The 19,485-nt window shown below is 41.3% G+C and overlaps 1 pseudogene; it reads right to left on the reverse strand.

Annotated features, from left to right (window-relative positions):
• Positions 1 to 252: 252 nt before the first annotated feature.
• LOC132875684 (GTPase IMAP family member 8-like) lies at positions 253 to 18,363 on the reverse strand (annotated as a pseudogene).
• Positions 18,364 to 19,485: the final 1,122 nt, after the last annotated feature.

The raw sequence follows: 19,485 nt of genomic DNA on the forward strand, positions 1-19,485 counted from the left end.
CCTATCTCTACACACTGAACATCTGTGGTGATGGGGCACACCAGCTGGGTCTCTATGAAGTGAGGTGAAAGAAAAAAAAGTCATGTTAAGCCTAATAAAAAGTAATTTTACATTTAAAAAAAAGTTAATTACAGGTAACAAAAGAAGGATCCAAGTTATTTTGAAAAAAGTGTGGGGTTATTTTTAGTATTTAGTCATCAGTACCCATGGTGATCGGTGTAAAGATTTCCACTAGAGGGCACCACTGTCTGCTCACTCTTCATTGACTGGTAACTGTAGAATGGTGAAGGTCTTCTTTCCAGCATCAACCTGAAACACAATATATATTCATTTTATCACTCAGCTTTCTAAAAATATTAATAATATGTGATATGTCCACAGCTGTGCGGAGTTTGCATGTTCTCCCCGTGTCCGCGTGGGTTTCCTCCGGGTGCTCCGGTTTCCCCCACAGTCCAAAGACATGCAGGTTAGGTTAACTGGTGACTCTAAATTGACCGTAGGTGTGAATGTGAGTGTGAATGGTTGTCTGTGTCTATGTGTTGGCCCTGTGATGACCTGGCGACTTGTCCAGGGTGTACCCTGCCTTTCGCCCATAGTCAGCTGGGATAGGCTCCAGCTTGCCTGCGACCCTGTAGAAGGATAAAGCGGCTAGAGATGATGAGATGAGATGAGATGTCCACAGCTAGAGCTTTGCAGCAGGACTGTGATCCTGCAGGACACTCAAAAAATATATATATATTTTTACATTCACAGGAGGCTGGATTGGGGCAGTCATATATGAAGCTTCCAGAACAAAGAAAAGTCATGTTTATTAATATGGGAATGTACTAGATGCTCAAACCACAAGCTGGCCTAGTGGTTAGCGTGTCCACCTCTCGACTGGGAGATCACAAGTTCTACTCATGGTCAGGTCATACCATAGACCATCATAAAAATGGTATCTACTGCTGTCTGGCAAGGCATGCTGCAATATAGATGCAAGTGGGGAGTCAAACTCTCATGGTTTCCAGAGGACCAGCCCCCCACTGTAAACCTAGCTGTATTGGTGAGATGCCGGGGGCTACAGAAGCAGAGATCGGTGCTACCCAATACACCTTAAGGGCCTTGTTAGTACTGGGACAAGAGACTGCCTGAGAAAACCTGGTACAGGAAGGATTTTGACTGGATACTCACACAGTGAATTTACACTATACAATCATTTATCCCCAGTATCTGTGTTAACATTTTCATGGTGATTTAAATTAATACATGGTTTGTATTTTGGGAAGTAGAACATATTATGGATGCCAACAAAATCAAGTGTCTGCATGAGTGGAAGGAATTGGTTAAGCTTCCTGTTGGAGCTGGTGGTGTTTGTCAAACTTTCTGCAGGATTGCAGTCAAGAGTGTCATTGGGAGTGGGTGTGATTGATCACATATCCTTCCGGAGCTGATGGTATTGGGCAAATTTTCTCCAGTAGCAAGGACTATTGGTCAAGAGTCTCCACAGCAGTGGGTGGGATTGGGAAGACTTTCTGCAGGTGTGTAAAATTAGTCAAATTTTCCATAAGAGGAGGTTGGATTGGTCATGGGTGTCTGTGGGAATGGGCAGGATTGAGCAAATGGGTAGAAAGCATCAAACATTTTTACTAGAGCAGGTTGGATTGATCAAGAGTGTCTGCAGGAGGATATGGGATTGGTCAGACTTTTTGTGAAAGTGGATGACACTCATCAGAATTCCTTTGGGAATGAGTTGGGAGAACAAAGTTAAAAACAGTCCTCTATACAATACTATACCCAACTTTAAGGTGTGCATCTGCACAGTGTCCATTTTCTATGTATGGAAAACTTTAATATACCGATGATGATCCAGAGGGATTTCTCCACTGAACACTGGTGGTATATCCAAAGAATTGCTGCTTCTCATGGATATATTGCTAGGTGTTGGTGATGCTCCTCTCTCCATCTGGGGTCTGAAAGATAAAATAGATCAGGTGTGATATGCTCAAAAGTGCTAAGCTAAATAGATGACCTCAATGCTATATTGTAGACATACATATATGGCTAAAAGTATGTGGACACCTGGCCATCATAGCCATATGTGCCCATTCCAAAACCATAGCCAATAACAAAATCGTTGTTACAACAGTCTCCACTGTTCTGGGAAGGCTTTCCATGAGATATTGGAATGTGGCTGTGGGGTGGAGGTCAAGGGCTTGGGTCACTCGAGTCCTTTCACACAACCTCGCCAAACCATGTCTTTATGGACCTTGCTTTGTACACAGGGCCATTGCCATGATAGATCCCATCAGTTCTTCATTTCAGAGAATGGAAATCTTAATGCTACAGCCTACAAAGATATTCTAGACAATTGTGTGCTTCAACCTTTATGGCAGTTTGGGGAAGAACCACATATTGGTGGGATGGTCATGTGTTCACATACTTTTGTCCATATAGTGTATATTACACATCAGCTCAGTTTTGTTAATTTACCTTATGCCATCTGCAGAGCTCCTTCCAAATCCTTGCAGAAGGAGAGAATTAGATGCATTACATAATGAAATAAAAAGATACAACAGAGTTGTTATTCTCCTGTTCAGCATTGTTGATATTCAGGCTAAGAAGGCTCGCAATGCTTAATTGAGTTTTTAGGGGATTAATACAGCCAGTGTATCTTACGGAAGTTTAGATGAAGTAAAACCAGTATGGCAGATGCACCCTCAGTCTAACAGCATGGCACTTTAAGAAGGTGGCAGTGTCAGTACACCAATACTCCTAGCTCACAGATGATCATCCTCAGGACCTGGGCTTTTTGTGGAAATTGAAGGGGGAATACAGAAGGACTTTACAAGAAAATCTGTTTAAATCTCTTTTTTTTGGGGGGGGGGGCATGGCAGAAATTCCACCTTTCAGAAGTACAATAATTTCAAGGCCAAAGCAATGCAGGAGTGGTTAAAAACAAAAAGGTAAATCTTCTGGCCAAGTCAAAGTCTAGCTCTAAGTCTTGATCCTATCTAGAATCTGTGGAACTGTTTGAAAAATGTACTCTCCAATCCACATCCAACCAACCTGAAGAACCTGGAGCAAATCTTTAAAAGTGAAAATCACTTCTGAACAGTGTGCAAAGCTGGTAGGAACTTAGCGCAATAGACTTAAAGCTGTTATTTTAGCAAAAGGTGGCTTTATCAAGTATTGAAAAGCAGTTTTCAGGATTTTTATAGCGGAGCTCCAGCAGAGCACCATACCTCAGAAAAAAATGGTAAACCCATCGAGTCGTAGCCTGGGCCCGCCCATCCTAAGCGTGACGCAACACGAGGGCCTGTTGCGAGCTTAGTCTGGCCAGGCAAGCTATCTCCAGCTCTTCCAAGCTCCGGAAAAATCGGGAGCCAATCAATTTTGAGCATCTCCAACGGCCCTGGGTAGAGGCGTGTTCAAGGCAGTGACGTAGTAGAACTGCGACCGGAAGCCATAGATTGTTTACAGAATCATGCTGTATTGAAAGCATTCAACGGGAAGTTCTCATTGAAAACGGAGCAAAGAGCAGCCCTGGAGGTACTTATTTGAAAGGAAGGACGTTTTTGCCTTGCTACCAACCGGCTTCGGTAAGAGTTTAATCTACCAGTTAGCCCTGCTAGTAGCCAAATCAATGGGGCTCAGCGAGAATCCTATCGTCGCGTCACATACGTCAGAGGAAAGAGTGATGTGATTGGTTTAAGCTTCGTCACAGCCTTTTCTGGCTTCGACCAGTAGCAAACTGAGGCATTTCAGGGAGGCGGGTCAACCACGGGCTCTGGGAAACGGTTGGGCTGAATATCTTGGCCAGACCAATAGCTCGTAGAGCTTTGAAGTCGCGTTAGCCAGACTATCGAGTCGATTTTTTGTGGTTTGTCCGTGTACGTGTACCACCAGTCATACACACCGCCTAGTGGCCAGTGTTAGTAATTACCAGTCATACACACCGCCTAGTGGTCAGTGTTAGTAATTACCAGTCATACACACCGCCTAGTGGCCAGTGTTAGTAATTACCAGTCATGCACACCGCCTAGTGGTCAGTGTTAGTAATTACTAGTCATACACACCACCTAGTGGCCAGTGCTAGCCAGTAAAGAAATAAAGCAAAAGAGACTGGCTATGATATAAGAAGATTCTAGAACCCAGAAACAGATGGGAGCTCCGCTTTTAGGCAGTGCCTAAATCTATATATTAGATCTGCTGACAAAATTAATTTGGCTTTGAAAATGTATTTAAAGAACAGACTGGTTTGTAACAAAAATACTGGCTGAATAATCTGGTCACTGTAACCCAGATGAATCTGATGACTTAAGATGGTTAAATACTTTTACAAGTCTTCTCGAGTAGATCTGTGGGCTCAGAACCTTCCATGCTATTGTACAGATGAGATCTGTTCTCACATTTCTCCACTAGCCATTTGAGGGCTTTCCCTTCAGTCTCAATGTACTGCTCTATGGTGATGCCCCCAAGCCAGTGTGCGAAGTTGAATACTACCATCGTGTGACTCCAGATGCTCTTACCAAGAAGGTTAAAGTGTTCAACCACTGCTTTTCTTTGTAATTCATCATAGAGTCCACACGGATGATCAGGAGCAAAGCATGGGGTCCTGGAGCACAATGGCACACACTTTGCAGCATGTCCTTCTGGTATAACTTCGCACTGTCTTCTACATTGAAGCATCGCCAGTCTGAAGCCTCAACCACAGTGATCTGTTTTCCAGAAAATGTTCCCTCTTTCTTTGCATTCTGAGCAGTTTTGTTCAGCTCAAACTCTTTATTGCCCAAGATCGCATTTCCAGGGATTAAAGCAAAAAAAAATCCTGAGCCTGAACTTTGTCGACACAGGCAAGAAACTAATATATATATATATATATATATATATATATATATATATATATATATATATATATATATGTGTGTGTGTGTGTGTGTGTGTGTGTGTGTGTGTGCACGTGTTTTGGATTGTGTGTTTATTTTCAAGCCATACCAGGGGGTTTGTGGGGGCATGGGATCAGAGATTGCATGAATGGAAAATTAAATTTGACTTTTGAAAATCCAATACCAAAAACGGCCAGAAGATGGCAAAAGTGCATCTACTATATCTACCACCTGTATGTACCACATTTCTTTTGATATCCAGTTTTGGTGCTCAGCGTTGTCCTTAACAAGTAATAAATTAACCTACAGTCACAAGGTGAACTGTTACAAAGGTAGATGGGTTAGTGTGGTGTGTGGGACCGCACGGACAGCAGCTTGATGGCCAAGGTCTAATTCGTGTGTACGTAGCACCTTTTTGCCACTGGATCCGTAAATTATCTTCCTGGAACATAGCGTGCAGTAGCAAGCGCCTGGTATGCCCAACTTCTTGCACCAATTTCTAAATGGCTTGCCATCTCGCCCAGTCTCCTCCAGCCATGCCCAGCGCCATTTATTTTTAACACCTTTCTCTAGGGTCGTCACATCTGCCCCAGAGTTCACGAACTGCATTTTGCCCACGCCACCATGCAATTCCGTTTTCTCTCTCTCTCCCTCGCCCTTCTCTCCAACACAAAAGTTCATTTATTTTATTTTTTTTACTTTTTACCCTCTCTCCGTTGAATGGAGCCGTAACGGCGCGAGGTGACTTTCCGTGTCGATCTTCAGCACTGCACCGCATCGAAGCAAGGAAGAAATGAGAGGAGGGGGTAAAGGCTTTCCTTAGACCCGCCCCATTCTTCTTCTGATTGGCTAATACTGTCAGTTTCAGAGCGCCCCTTTACTACCATTGGCTGACAAACACAAGAGGGATTTCGACGGTCATTTTTTTTTTAATTGCCGTCAATTTATTTTCGATTTATTATTTTTTTAAATCCACGGGCAATCACTACAAACCGGAAATCCGGCATGGTGCCGGAGAACTTTAATCCCTGCATTTCCTACTGTACTCTTCCCAGAGCCTTGAAAACCCATGAGCAAAATCCTTAATTCTGAGTGATGGTGTGTGTCTCCTGTCAACATGAACAAGTAGTTACTTTGTCCAGCAGCTTGCTTGATAATAACAGAGTTTTTCTACACAGGACATGCATGGTTTCACACACATGTTCTTGTTTACACAAAATGTACAGCTGGAAAATCAAGGAGGTGTTAGCTGATTTATCAAGGCCTACATTTGCTTGCAACTTTTATATAAGTATTACAGCATGTGCTTTTTATGACAGAGCTGTGTGTGTGTGTGTGTGTGTGTGTGTGTGTTAATATTCCGAGAAAAAAAAAATTCCAAAATTAAAGTCATAAATTTGAGTGAAAAATAGTCAGAAATTCCAAGCTTAAGAGGTCACAAATGTATGAGGGGGGAAAAAAACCCTCATGTTTTCTGGCTGCAGTGCATTCTGGGAAATGTAGCAGAAAATCTCTTCGCGCTTTCTTCTTTTATTTTATCTTGCATGATCGAGGAGGAAAGACTGCATTTCTTGTAACTCTCAGCTCAGCTCCTGAGCTGAGAAGAATCCATGCACTGAAAGTAATGAGAAACTGCACTTGCACAATAATTATACATTTATAAAGAGCTAAGGCAAAAAAAAGGGACACCGATAAACAAACCTGTGTGCTTTATACGTTCATCAGGCATTGCATCCAGGAAATGCAACAATCACATGCTTCCTGGCTGCAGTGCATTCTGAGAAATGCAGCTGAAATTCTCTGAGTGATTTATTTAAATAATATTGGCTGGCATTGAGTGGTATATCAAATATATTCCATTCAGCTAGCATGATATTGAACGAGTCAAAGACGAGTAGCTGAATGGAATATATCTGATATACTACAAAAAAGCCATTATTATTATTATTATTATTTATACACTCTTTTCAGGTGTTCAGCGCGTCTCTCTCTTTCAAAATCTCTCAAAAGCTTCTGTATTTAACAAAGGAAACCTGGCAGCCATGTTTGTTTACAAATTATCACAGTCGCTCGCTAGCACGGAAGTTTTACATCTCTGATGTGTGATGTCATATTGTCTTGACAACCGTGCAATATCGTAAACCATATTCAACACTCATTCTCCATTGGGTAGAATGATGTAATACACGTAGGATAAGCGATATGATAAGGATATTGCATGCTATCACACCGAATGAATGGAACCTGATAGAAGGGAATAGAACACGTTTTTATTCCATCGAAAAGCATTCTGTATGTATAATGATCTTTTATATTGAATGATAGCGATGGAAAGACTGCATTTCGTATAACTCTCGGTTTAGTCGTGGCGTCTGTGGTGTGATGACATTGATTCAAGCTTGCAAAGTGAAGTGATCTGGTTTCTCAAAAAAAAAAAAAAGAGAACGCCAGAATCTCAGAATTTCTGGAGTTTTTCCTCTCGTAAATTTCAGAAATTTTGATTTTTCTTGGAATCTTACCCCCTCCCTCAGCTCCATAAGTTTTTAACCCACAATGGCCAATGTCATATGGCACATTTGCCATAATGAATATGCAATGTGGGATTCAATGGATAAACATATCTTTCTTAAATGAATAAATAATCATAATGGCCAGCAAATCACCATGGTATATGATAATGAATCCATCACACCACCCCAGCTTCAATTCTTTTCTTATAATAGCACACCACCAAGTGTTTCATTCCTTATTTAACATTTATGACCCCATTATTGGTCATTATTATTATTTCTTGTTGCACTTACTTACCCATTTGTGATCTGACGTCCTCTGTGTTTGCACTTTCATCTTTCTCTCTTTTGCTCTCTCATTCTCTACTCTCCTCCTCTCTTCCACCTCCTGCAGAATCTTACTGTCTATTTCAAAATAGCAGCCACTGTTTACCTCCAACAGCTCCTCCATCTTCTCCAGTAAGTCTCGAACCTCAGTGTTATTGTCCTTGTTCTTACTGCTCAGAACATGATACCTGTTCCCACATTTCTCAACGAGCCACTGGAGGGCCTCTCCTTCACATTGAATATGCTGCTCTACTTTTGGATCTCCGAGAAAATGTCCACAAGTGAACAGCACGATAACGTGATTCCAAACTCTGTCACCGAGGAGCTCCACATACCCCCTTATTACTTTTCTGTCTTTTTCTTTAAATGGGCTGTCCACACGTATTATCAGCAGGACAACATGTGGACCTGGAGGACACTGGGACATGCTGAGCACAATCTCCTCTTTCAGTAAAGCAGGACTTACTTCTGCCTGCATATACTTGTGCCATCCTGGAGCTTCAACTACAGTAACCATCCTCCCTGCTACTTCTCCCTGTCCCTTCACACTCTGAGCGTTTCTTTTTAACTCAAATACTTCTCTCCCAAGAATGAGGTTTCCTGTTGAACTTTTTCCAGAGCCTGTGTATCCTAGTATCAATACCCTCAGCTCCAAGCAGCTCATGGTTTTATCTGTAACAGAAAATCAACAAAACGGGTTACAGATGTGTCACCAAAGCAGACTAAAATGGAAAATCAGCAGTCTAGGGGCATTTCACTCCATCCAAGGCATTCATGAACACAGGAACCAAGTCAGACTCACCCATCTGTGATCTGATGTCTTCTCTCTCTTTCTGCATCATCATCATCCTTTTTGCTGCTCTCTTCTCAGCTTTCTTCCTCTCTTCCAGCTCTTGTTGAATTTGTCTATTTATTTTAAAATAAAGATTCCTGTTTTCTGCCACCACCTCCTCAATCTTCTCCAGCAGCTCCACAACCTGATCTTTATCGCACCTATTTCCGTTGTTGAAAACATGATACCTGTCACCACATTTCTCAACTAACCACTGGAGAGCCTCTCCTTCATACTCGATATGCTGCTCGATGTTTTTTCTCCCAGCCAGTCCCCAGCAGTGAACAGAACTATTACATGGCTCCAGATATGTTCACTGATGAGCTCTAAATATCCTTCTAATACACTTCTATGCTTCTCTGTGAAAGAAACTGCTGTTGGTATGATGAGAAGTAGAGCATGAGGTCCTGGAGGACACTGACACACGCTGAGCACAAGCTCTTGTTTAAATAGCTCAGTGCTCTCCTCTACAGGTTTGTCTCTCACCCAGCTTGGGGCACTGACCACAGTGATCAACCTCCCTGCTACCTCTCCATGTCTCTTCACACACTGATCATTTCTTTCAGTGTGAAACACTGGCTCACCAAGGATTGTGTTTCCTGATGACCGCTTCCCAGCATTTCTGTATCCCAACAACACAATCCTCAGCTCGGACAGATCACCTGCACGAGAGAAATATGCGTTCCATTAATTCATATTTAATTTCATCCCAAACTGAAATAATGAACAGACCAGTTAGAAGGCTGATTTATTCTTCTGCAGCCACACATCAGTGAACACAGACACTTAAATTGCTGTTAGCCTTCATCCTTGCATGTGACATGAAGCAGTGTCACATGACCGAAATCAGAATCGTTAGAAAAATGAAAAAGAAAGATCAATCTCCAAAAACAAAGTGGAGGAATACTAAATAGAAGACATGATGGGTGCAACTGTTTTGAAAATTGGTGGGGAACTGAAGAAACCTTGCAGAATCAATTATAAAACAAGTCATCAAATGGTTCATCATGTCGCAAACATGGAACTACATGTGCTACGTCTGTAATGGAAGAACATTCAAAGAAAAAATAATTAAATTGATATTTGGAGAAACTTTTTCATGTATAAAATTTGTAACAGGCTACGGTATATTTTCCAAAAAGCATTGTGGAGCACATCTCCAGCTGAGAGAAAATGAAAAAAACCCATCCATGTTAGAAGGGTCATCAAGTTTCAACAATGTTTCCAGGCATGCAACTGCATGTCACACCTACCCATAAACCTTATCTATCTGAGCTGTTATATCAGCACGCATAAGTGTAAATCAGCCTGAAGTGGAAGTTTTAACAAAACATCATCCTGTCATGATGAAAACATTTATGAAAATCACACTGATAAAATTACATACAATAAAGAGAAGACAAAGCTTGTGGTCTTTGAACTAGATTTCATGAAAAATAATATGAATTTGGAAACATGAGGTCAATCTATAATCCAATACATACAAACCACAGGTAGGTTTTGTTGAATTACGACTTTGAACTTTGTAGGAACGTGTGTGCATATACACTTTGCTTTAGTTTTGGCATCCATGACTTACTGCAGATACCACATTCTAGACTTATAGCCTTGAAAACACCAAACTGTGTGGGTGCAAAAGTCATACAAGCTGGTGGCACATGCTCAGAGTCAGCCTGTCCTGGATTTGAAAAACAATTCTGTAGGTGTCAGTAATAAAGGAAAGATAAGAGCCGCTGATAAGGGCTTTCACTTCAACCATAAGCAGGACTGATTTCTGTCAGGGTCAGTGATCACCCTTGAGTATCAGCCATATTCATTTTCTTTTGTGTTCTACAACTTTTTACACTAAAGAGCCACTTTTTGTGTAGAGATGAGACATTTGTGTGTCTCATCGCTATAGATCACTCGATGGATAAAGAAAGCATAGACCTTACTTCTGTTTCTTTGGGAATTTTGAAGGTCAAACCAATGAAGGCTGTACTGTCAACGTGGTGAAACAATGTACACTGAACACTTGATAACCGCTTTCCATTAAAATACAACTGAATAACTGTGTGGATCACTGTTAAAAAAAAAAAAAAGTTGAGTTTTACAATATAATACCAATCCTGACAATAATGTTTCTATTATGCCTTTAAGTTTTAATTAATTACTTTGATGCCATTATGATGAATAACTGGAGCTTGTGAATATAAATTAAACATTTCATAATGTACCAAAAATGATATTCCATAACACCAACAACCATTCGGCTTCTACTTTTATACCCGTACACGATATGTCATTTTATTAAATCAGAATATTAAACTTACCATAGTATGAAGCCATTTCAGTAGTTAGTGTTGTTGCATTACATGTTTATAGGTTTATACAAAGAAAAAAAAAAGGCATTAAGCAAAACATTGTGCTCACTCTGTGAAATGAAACTTACCAAACAGAAAAACCCTCAGATGCCTTCAACCACCACCTTGTTACAAAGTCCAGTATTGCATCAGAGGTCAATGTTCAGACTATGTGCAATTCTACTACACACTCATAAATGACACATACTCTGAGATGTTTTTGAGTTATAAGCCTCTGTAAAAAAAAAAAGTTATTTTAAAACCTAAACAGTACTTGAGGTCAGTGATTTTTAAAACAGTAGAATCAGCAGGTCAGATGTGTAAAGCTTTCTCTCAACTCATCTCATCCCCTCATTATCTCTAGCTGCTTTATCCTTCTACGGGTCGCTGGCAAGCTGGATCCTATCCCAGCTGACTATGGGCGAAAGGCGGGGTTCACCCTGGACAAGTCGCCAGGTCATCACAGGGCTGACACATAGACACAGACAACCATTCACACTCACATTCACACCTACGGTCAATTTAGAGTCACCAGTTAACCTAACCTGCATGTCTTTGGACTGTGGGGGAAACTGGAGCACCCGGAGGAAACCCACGCGGACACGGGGAGAACATGCAAACTCCGCACAGAAAGGCCCTCGCCGGCCATGGGGCTCGAACCCGGACCTTCTTGCTGTGAGGCGACAGCGCTAACCACTACACCACCGTGCCATCCCTTCTCTCAACTCCTTATCCTCTAATATCTCATCATTTAAATGATGGCCAACATTAAATTATTTATAACCAGGGTAATGCTGACTGTTGATAGACGAGGTAGAAATCATTCAACAAACACATATCTAAGATAACAGACAACTAGCCAAGATAACAGGAGAGGAAAATAGGAACATGGCATAGCATAGAGAGTTTACCGGTATACATCTCCTAACCCCCTTTCCAGAAAAGTTGGGATATTTTTCCAAAATGCAATAAAAAACAAAAATCTGATTCGTTAATTCATGTGAACCTTTATTTAACTGACAAACGTACAAAGAAAAGATTTTCAATCGTTTTTCTGACCAACTTAATTGTATTTCATAAATATAAACAAAGTGATAATTTGATGCCTGCAACACACTCAAAAAAGTTAGGACAGAGGCATTATTAGCATTGTATTACACCACTGTTCCTTTTAATCAAACTTTTTAATCATGTGGGATCTGAGGATACTAATTGTTGCGGTTTTGCAATTGGAATTTTTGTCCATTCTTGCTTGATACAAGACTTCAGCTGCTCAGCAGTGCGTGGTCGCTGTTGTCGGATTCTCCTCTTCATGATGCACCATACATTCTCAATAGGAGACAGATCTGGACTGACAGCAGGCCAGTCAAGCACACGCACTCTGTCTACGCAGCCACACTGTTGTAGCCTGTACAGAATGAGGCCTGAAATTGTCCTGCTGAAATAAGCATGAACTTCCCAGGAAGAGACGTTGCCTTGATGAATGGGTCTCTCTAAAATCTTAATATATGCCTCCATGTCAATGGTACCTTCACACACATGCAACTCACCCATACTGTGGGCACTGATCCCCCCCCCATACCATCACAGTTGCTGGCTTTTGCACCTTTCTCCGATAATAAACTGGATAGTCGTGTTCACCTTTGGCACGGAGAACTCAATGTCCAGTTTTCCTGAAAATGAGCTGAAATGTGGACTCATCTGACTACAGCACAAGCTTCCACTGTCTTTCAGTCCATCTGAGATGAGTTTGGACCCAGAGAAACTGGCGCCGTTTCCGCATAGAATTGATGAATGGCTTCCTCCTTGTGTAATACAGTTTCATGTTACATTTCTGGATGCAGCAGTGGACTGTATTAAGTAATGACGGTTTTCTGAAGTCCTCCCGAGCCCATGTGGTTATATTTGTCACATTAGCATGACAGTTTCTCAGGCAGTGCCTCCTGAGGGCTCGAAGGTCATGCCCATTCACTAGTGGCTTCTGACCTTGCCCTTTATGCACTGAGATGTCTCCGAATTCCCTGAATCTTTTCACAATATTATGTTCTGTAGATTTTGAAAGACTGAAAATCTTGTGTTGAGAAATGTTCTTTTTGAGTTGAACAATTCTCTCGTGAATTTTGGCACAAATGAATGAGCCACACCCCATTCTTGGTTACAAAGACTGAGCCTTTAGTGCTGCTTCTTTTATACCCAATCATGTTACCAATTAACCTGCTTATTGTGCAATCTTCAAAAATGGTGTTACTTGAATATTCTATAAGGTTTTCAGTCTTATTTTGCATCCATCCCAACTTTTTTTTTTTAGTATCTTGCAGGCATCAAATTCAAACTTCATTAATATTTACAAAATACAATTAAGTTGGATTGAAAATAATTTCTTTGTACTTTTGTCAGTTAAATAAAGGTTCACGTGAATTAACAAATCACAGATTTTTGTTTTTATTTCATTTTGGAAAATATCGGAATCTGAAATGTTTCCAAGCTCTCAATTTAAAGCAAAGACAATCAAATAAAATGCACGAAAATGAAAAAAAAATTGACTTGAATATATCATATACAATATCATAAATATTTAAAAGTTCATATGAGATACCTGCACAACAAAAATCACTAAAATAATGACAAACATATTAGATACTTTTAGAAATACAAAAAGAGCTAATTTAAAAAGATAGTAGAGACTCCAAGTTACACAATCAAATTTCTATTTTATATAGAATTCTGTAGAATCGCACAAGACACAGGTGCATCTTAATGTGCGTCTTTCCAAAGGTGTGCCTGAGCCACTAAGCCAGGCTTGATCCAGACGCCAGATCATACACTAAGTGAGGCGGTTTCTTCCCGAGGATGGTATAGAATTCTGCTTTCACAGCTCTTCCTCCTGAATCCAGAATGCTGTATTGTACAGGAGCCTCATCTGCTGAGTCGAAGTTGATTCTACAGAAGTTTTATTGTACATTTCATCACTAATCATGTTCTTGCTTTTTAGACAATCTACTATCTCCATGACTGAAGGAACTCTCTGAATGAGCTGTTCTCTGTATCGATCCACAAAGTCAGCACCTAAAACACAGATGATAATTGACTGATTGTAAAACAATGTACACAGCAGAATATGTCCTCTGAAACAGGATTAGATTTGTCGCAGCATTTCAGACAGTGGTAAATTCTTATAAGTTCTTTACTGTTTTTTTTCGTACCACACTGCTAAAGACCCAATCCACCCCCCCCGCCCCAACCCTCTTTTCTCAGGCTCCCACTTCCCGGAATTTTTTTATTAGAGCAAGTCATAAACTTGTGCTGCAAATAACCACATGGATATACTGAAATAAATACATGACGAACCTGAGATGAAATGGTCACTGCACAGGCGCCAGTGATCGCTCCTTCCAGTCGGTACCCATGCCTTGTTCTTGTTGTTTGGATCAGCCCGGCCGATAGCAGCAATCCATTTTGCGCGCCTGTCAGGGTCCTGTGGCAGCCTATGAAACTTTCTTCCTGTTTTCTGACCTCTCCTGTTGTGGCATTTATATGCCATGCAAGTATCCGGCATTGTGGCACGGTAATTTTTGAATATTTCGGCAAAAAAAAAAGAAAGTCAGTGGCGGAAATATGGCGCTTGACCGCCAAGATGGCATTTGTCTACAATCTGGAGTGGATGTGACGTCACATGCAAGTGCTCCATAGTCATTCTGCACAGCACACGTGGCACAAGAGACCTGGAACGGGTAACCACAGTGTGAAAGTCTGGATCCAGCCTACATGGGCACTTCAAATGAGTCAAATGTGAACTCCCCCCCCCCCCCCCCCCCCATCAGACTGGATGTTAAATCCAGAAATACACCACAACACATACGCTCGCTGCCAAAGTTTAAAATAATGGTCAAAAAAAGCCAAAGTTCTTCCCATGCCAGCACCTGGTATTCCCAGGCAGTCTCCCACCAAGTACAAATCAAGTTAAGACACACCGGGCAGCGCCGATCTCCATTTCTATAGCCCTTCAGCCTAGGGTTACGGGGAGGGGGCTGGTCCTCTGGTAACCATGAGAGTTTGAAAATAATAGTATAAGAACAAAATCAAAACTAGAAAAACAATACAAAATACTGCATGGACATAAACTACAATATAATCATGAAGACATAAGAAAGTGCAGAGGTTTTGTAGAAGCACAATGGATTAAAATGGATTCCTGTCATACGCCATACTCTGTGGGATCAGACAGTAAATTTATATTTTTATCTTTTACACACACACACACACACACACACACACACACACAGCCAAAAAGCAGAACTCCAGATGAGTGTAAAATGTGTTAGTAAATAATTCCACATTATTTAAAAAAAAAAAGAGGCAAATTAAAAATAGGCGGTTGATAAAAAACAAATCTATTTTATGTAAATAAAGATACAACTTTCATTGTCCGGTGGTCAAGTGTTTGAGATACAGTGCCTTGCACTTATGATCAGGTTTTTTGTGGTGGTACACGCAGGTCGTTCATACAGACGTTGTACGGTCACCAAAGCTATCAAAAATCAGGTCGATGCATTACCATACTCTCTTAAGTATGGAGCACCGCTATCATAAGTAGAATTCATCCAAGGATTATGTGTAAGTGCTAGAGTGACAGAATTAAATAAGCAGGTATGTTACCTGTATTCATTCCTGTTCTTATCCTCAACATACTTTTCAACCAATTCAGGAGTAAATAGTTGATCGCCTGCTGAATGCTGAACACTTGGGTTTGACATTTGTTTCTAAGACAAATGCAGAGTCAGGTTAGTGTCATAAATCAAACAAGTATCTATTTAGATTAGCATTTTCCCCCCCTCACACTATGATCACTAAAATTCTGTGTGTGAAAAACAAACAAAACTCATTCATTTACACACTCATTCATCTTTAAGGACAATTAAGCACAGCCAGTTCACCTACTGACATGTTTTAGGAAGGTGGGAGTGAACTCTGGTCGACCCCCACCTGTTGACTTAAAATCTCGTCCTAGAAGTACATAAAAAATAAATTTAGACAGAATTTTAACACATTACAAGACATGTAGTTCTACCTGGGCTTGAGCAATTCATCACTGACCTCATGAGTGAGGGTTTTTTCTCTTGTGAAGAAGAGTCAATCACGAAAGCTTCTTGGAATATTTATCGAATGCTGAATGCAATTCTCAGCCATTGAAACCATGGGAGTGTATGAGTATTACAAGGCAAAGATTGGCTCATCACACTGTTCTGTAGAAAATAGCTCAGTAGATCTTCTCTGGCCACTATTACCTCCTCTCTCATTCCAATGATTCCCCAAGAGTTAGTGCTTGAATTCCTGCTATTTATTTCTTTACATAATCATATCACTGTAACCTTAACTTTGCTTGCTATGCCATCAATACATAGAATTTGAATTACTTCTCCTTTGGCTCTTCAGCAGTATTGCTGCAGTGACCTGGACGTGTAGATTCCTTCTCTACAATATCCGAAGGATTTGCCCTTTTCTCACCACCTACTCTACTCAGCTCCTGTTCCAAGCACTGATCCTCTCCGGCTTAGACTACTGCAACTCTCTCCTTGCTGGCCTTCCAGCATCTGCCATCAGACCCCTGCAGTTCATCCAGAATGCTGCAGCTCGCCTGGTCTACAACCTCCCTCGTTCTTCCCATGTCACCCCTCTGCTTGCTGACCTGCACTGGCTACCTATTGCAGCTCGCATCAAATTTAAGACATTGGTGCTAGCTTACCAGGCTCTCAAGGGGTTAGGGTCAGCATACCTCCAGAGTCTGATCTGCCCCTTACATGCCAGCCAGATCCCTCCACTTCACTAATACTGGTTGTCTGGTCCCTCCTTCTCCCCACTCCTGCCCAGCCCGCTCAAGACTGCTGTCTGTCCTGGTACACCATTGGTGAAATGACCTTCCCACTGAGGTCAGAACTGCCGACTCCCTGACCACCTTCAAGCGCAGACTGAAGACTCACCTCTTCAGGCTGCACCTCTCCCCTTCTTCCCTGCCCACTGTATAACTGCGTTTCGGTCTTGACCAAACCAGGCTGTGTACGGTCAAGCCTGAGGTTAGCTGTTTGAGTTCTCTACTTAGTTATACTTTATATGGTTGGTTTGTTTCCTTGGCTGTTTGAGTATTGGTACTTCAACAGCATATTACACTAGGTATTGTGGTCACTTGCTCAGATGGCACTTGAACTTTCTTGTCTAGAAGTTCAGCACTTCGTGTACCTGACTTTTGCACTTGTTGTATGCCACTCTGGATAACAGCATCTGCTAAATGCCTTGTAATGTCATGTAATATAATGACGCAGCATGTTGAACAGCCATCTTCTCCATCACCCTCAACATGTTAATGAGTAAAAGTAGATGTAGTCACCAGATTTTTCTTCATGTATAGGGGAAGCCATCTTAGCAGGCCGACGAACAGGACGGGTGTTCGTAGCTGCTGAAAAGTAGTACAAAAAAAAGAAAAAAAAAAAGTCAGTGTTGGGCAAGATATTTAAAAATGTAGTGTGTTAACCTACAAATTACTCAGAAAATGTTGCTAAACTACATTAAAGCTCTACTTCAGAAGATGTAGTGAACTACATGGAAAACTACATGGCAAAAGTAGCTTAACTACATGCTACCATCCATATATGTTTCTATTTAAGTTAGTAATTAACAGCTAATATAAATGTGGACAGTTACCCATAAGGACCAATTGTGGCTCTTTGAGATAAATGCCAAATGAGTAATTGCAAATTTTAAAAAAACAAAGAGGGTCAAAGTGGTATTGATAGATAAATAGGTAGACAACACCACATGAACTCACCTGCAGAATTTTCTCCGTTTGATTCCACCATTTTTGTTACCTCCTTTGTGTTCATTTCCAAAAGACATCCTCTGTTTCCTGCCACCATCTCCTTGATCTTCCCCAGCAGCTCTTTGACCTGAGAATCATCATTCATCTTATTATTATTAAAAACATATCTGTTTCCGCATTTCTTAACCAGCCACTGAGCCTCCTCTTCACTCTCAATGTGCTGCTCGATGCTGGTGTTTCTCAGAGAGTCTCCAAAGGTGAACAGAACTATAGTGTGACTCCAGACTTCATCACCAAGAAGATTCAGATATCCCTCTAATAAAAATTCTCACTCTTCCATGACTTGAAGTCTAAACGCAGGACCAGCAGTACAGCATGGGGACCTGGAGGACACATAGACGCACTGAGCACAATCTCCTGTTTAAGTAACTCAATAGAGTCCCTGACAGCTTCATTTCTCTGCCATCCTGGAGCTTCAACAAGAGTGATCTTCCTCCCTGCTACTTCTCCATGTCTCTTCACACACTGCACTTGTCTGTAAGACAAACTCCTCTCTGCCCAGGATGGTGTTTCCTGCTGAACTTTTTCCAGCATTCTTGCAGCTCAAGGGCACAATCCTCACTTCTGAGAGATGGTGTGTCTCACCTGCAAGACAAAAATACATGATCTCCATTGATGCCTTTGAAGTACTGGTTATGTAGTGACTACTGGGAACAGTAAGTGTACTTGCAATACATGGATTTTAACAGATTTACTGAAACTTATTTTGCAAAAACTTCATGCATACACAACTTCAGTTCCAATTCCAAAACTCTTTTTGTTCCTTCTCACAAAGTCCTCTTTTGAACCCTTGCCTAAGTACCCAAAATCATACATCATAGTAAAAATAACCCATTCCTGTATCCCTCAGACACCAACATTTATGGAAAAAAAAAAATAATATATCTGTGAAGATACTCAGTCATCCAGGTACATAGTAATCTGTGGTTGGTAGAAGAGAGCAACTGGACTTGCTTGAATCCTTTCAAGCAAGTCCAGTTGCTCTCTTCTACCAACCACAGATTAAAAAAAATAATCACATTTTGTAGCCCTCTTCAGGATATAAACTTAAAGGTGACATATTATACCACTTTTCCACAAGTTGAAACAGTTCCCTGAGGTCTTAATGAAATGTCTGTGGCATGTTCTTAGTCAAAACACAAGGATAAAGCACCACAGCATCCTTCTCACCCTGTCTAAACGGCTGATTTGAGCACCTGTTCCTTTAAACCCCCTTTTCTGTTGGTCAATCAGGTAGCACTTTCCTCATGAATATTCAGTCACAAAGGCAGTTCTCCAGCCATGAGTGGAAATACTCAGATGAGGGGGCAGGATTATTCTAATAAACCTATCTTGTAACAATGGTAGGTTCGGTGGTGTAGTGGTTAGCACTGTCGCCTCACAGCAAGAAGGTTCTGGGTTCGAGCCCAGCGGCCGACGGGGGCCTTTCTGTGTGGAGTTTGCATGTTCTCCCTGTGTCTGCGTGGGTTTCCTCCGGGTGCTCCGGTTTCCCCCACAGTTCTAAGACATGCAGTTAGGTTAACATACGGTAGGACGGCCTTGGGCTGAAGTGCCCAAGAGTGGCGGTGCGTACGTATGCAGCGGCTTTGCTCTCCTGTGATGAACTAAATTTCGTTGTACATTTGTGCAGTGACAATAAAAGGCATTCTATTCTATTCCAGATACTCAAATGTATGTGCACAAGCACTGAAGAAGTGAGGTTATCATATGTTGCCTTTAAAGCCTAAACCTCCAG

The sequence above is a fragment of the Neoarius graeffei genome, chromosome 28, assembly GCF_027579695.1.
Source record: "Neoarius graeffei isolate fNeoGra1 chromosome 28, fNeoGra1.pri, whole genome shotgun sequence".
NCBI lineage: Eukaryota > Metazoa > Chordata > Actinopteri > Siluriformes > Ariidae > Neoarius > Neoarius graeffei.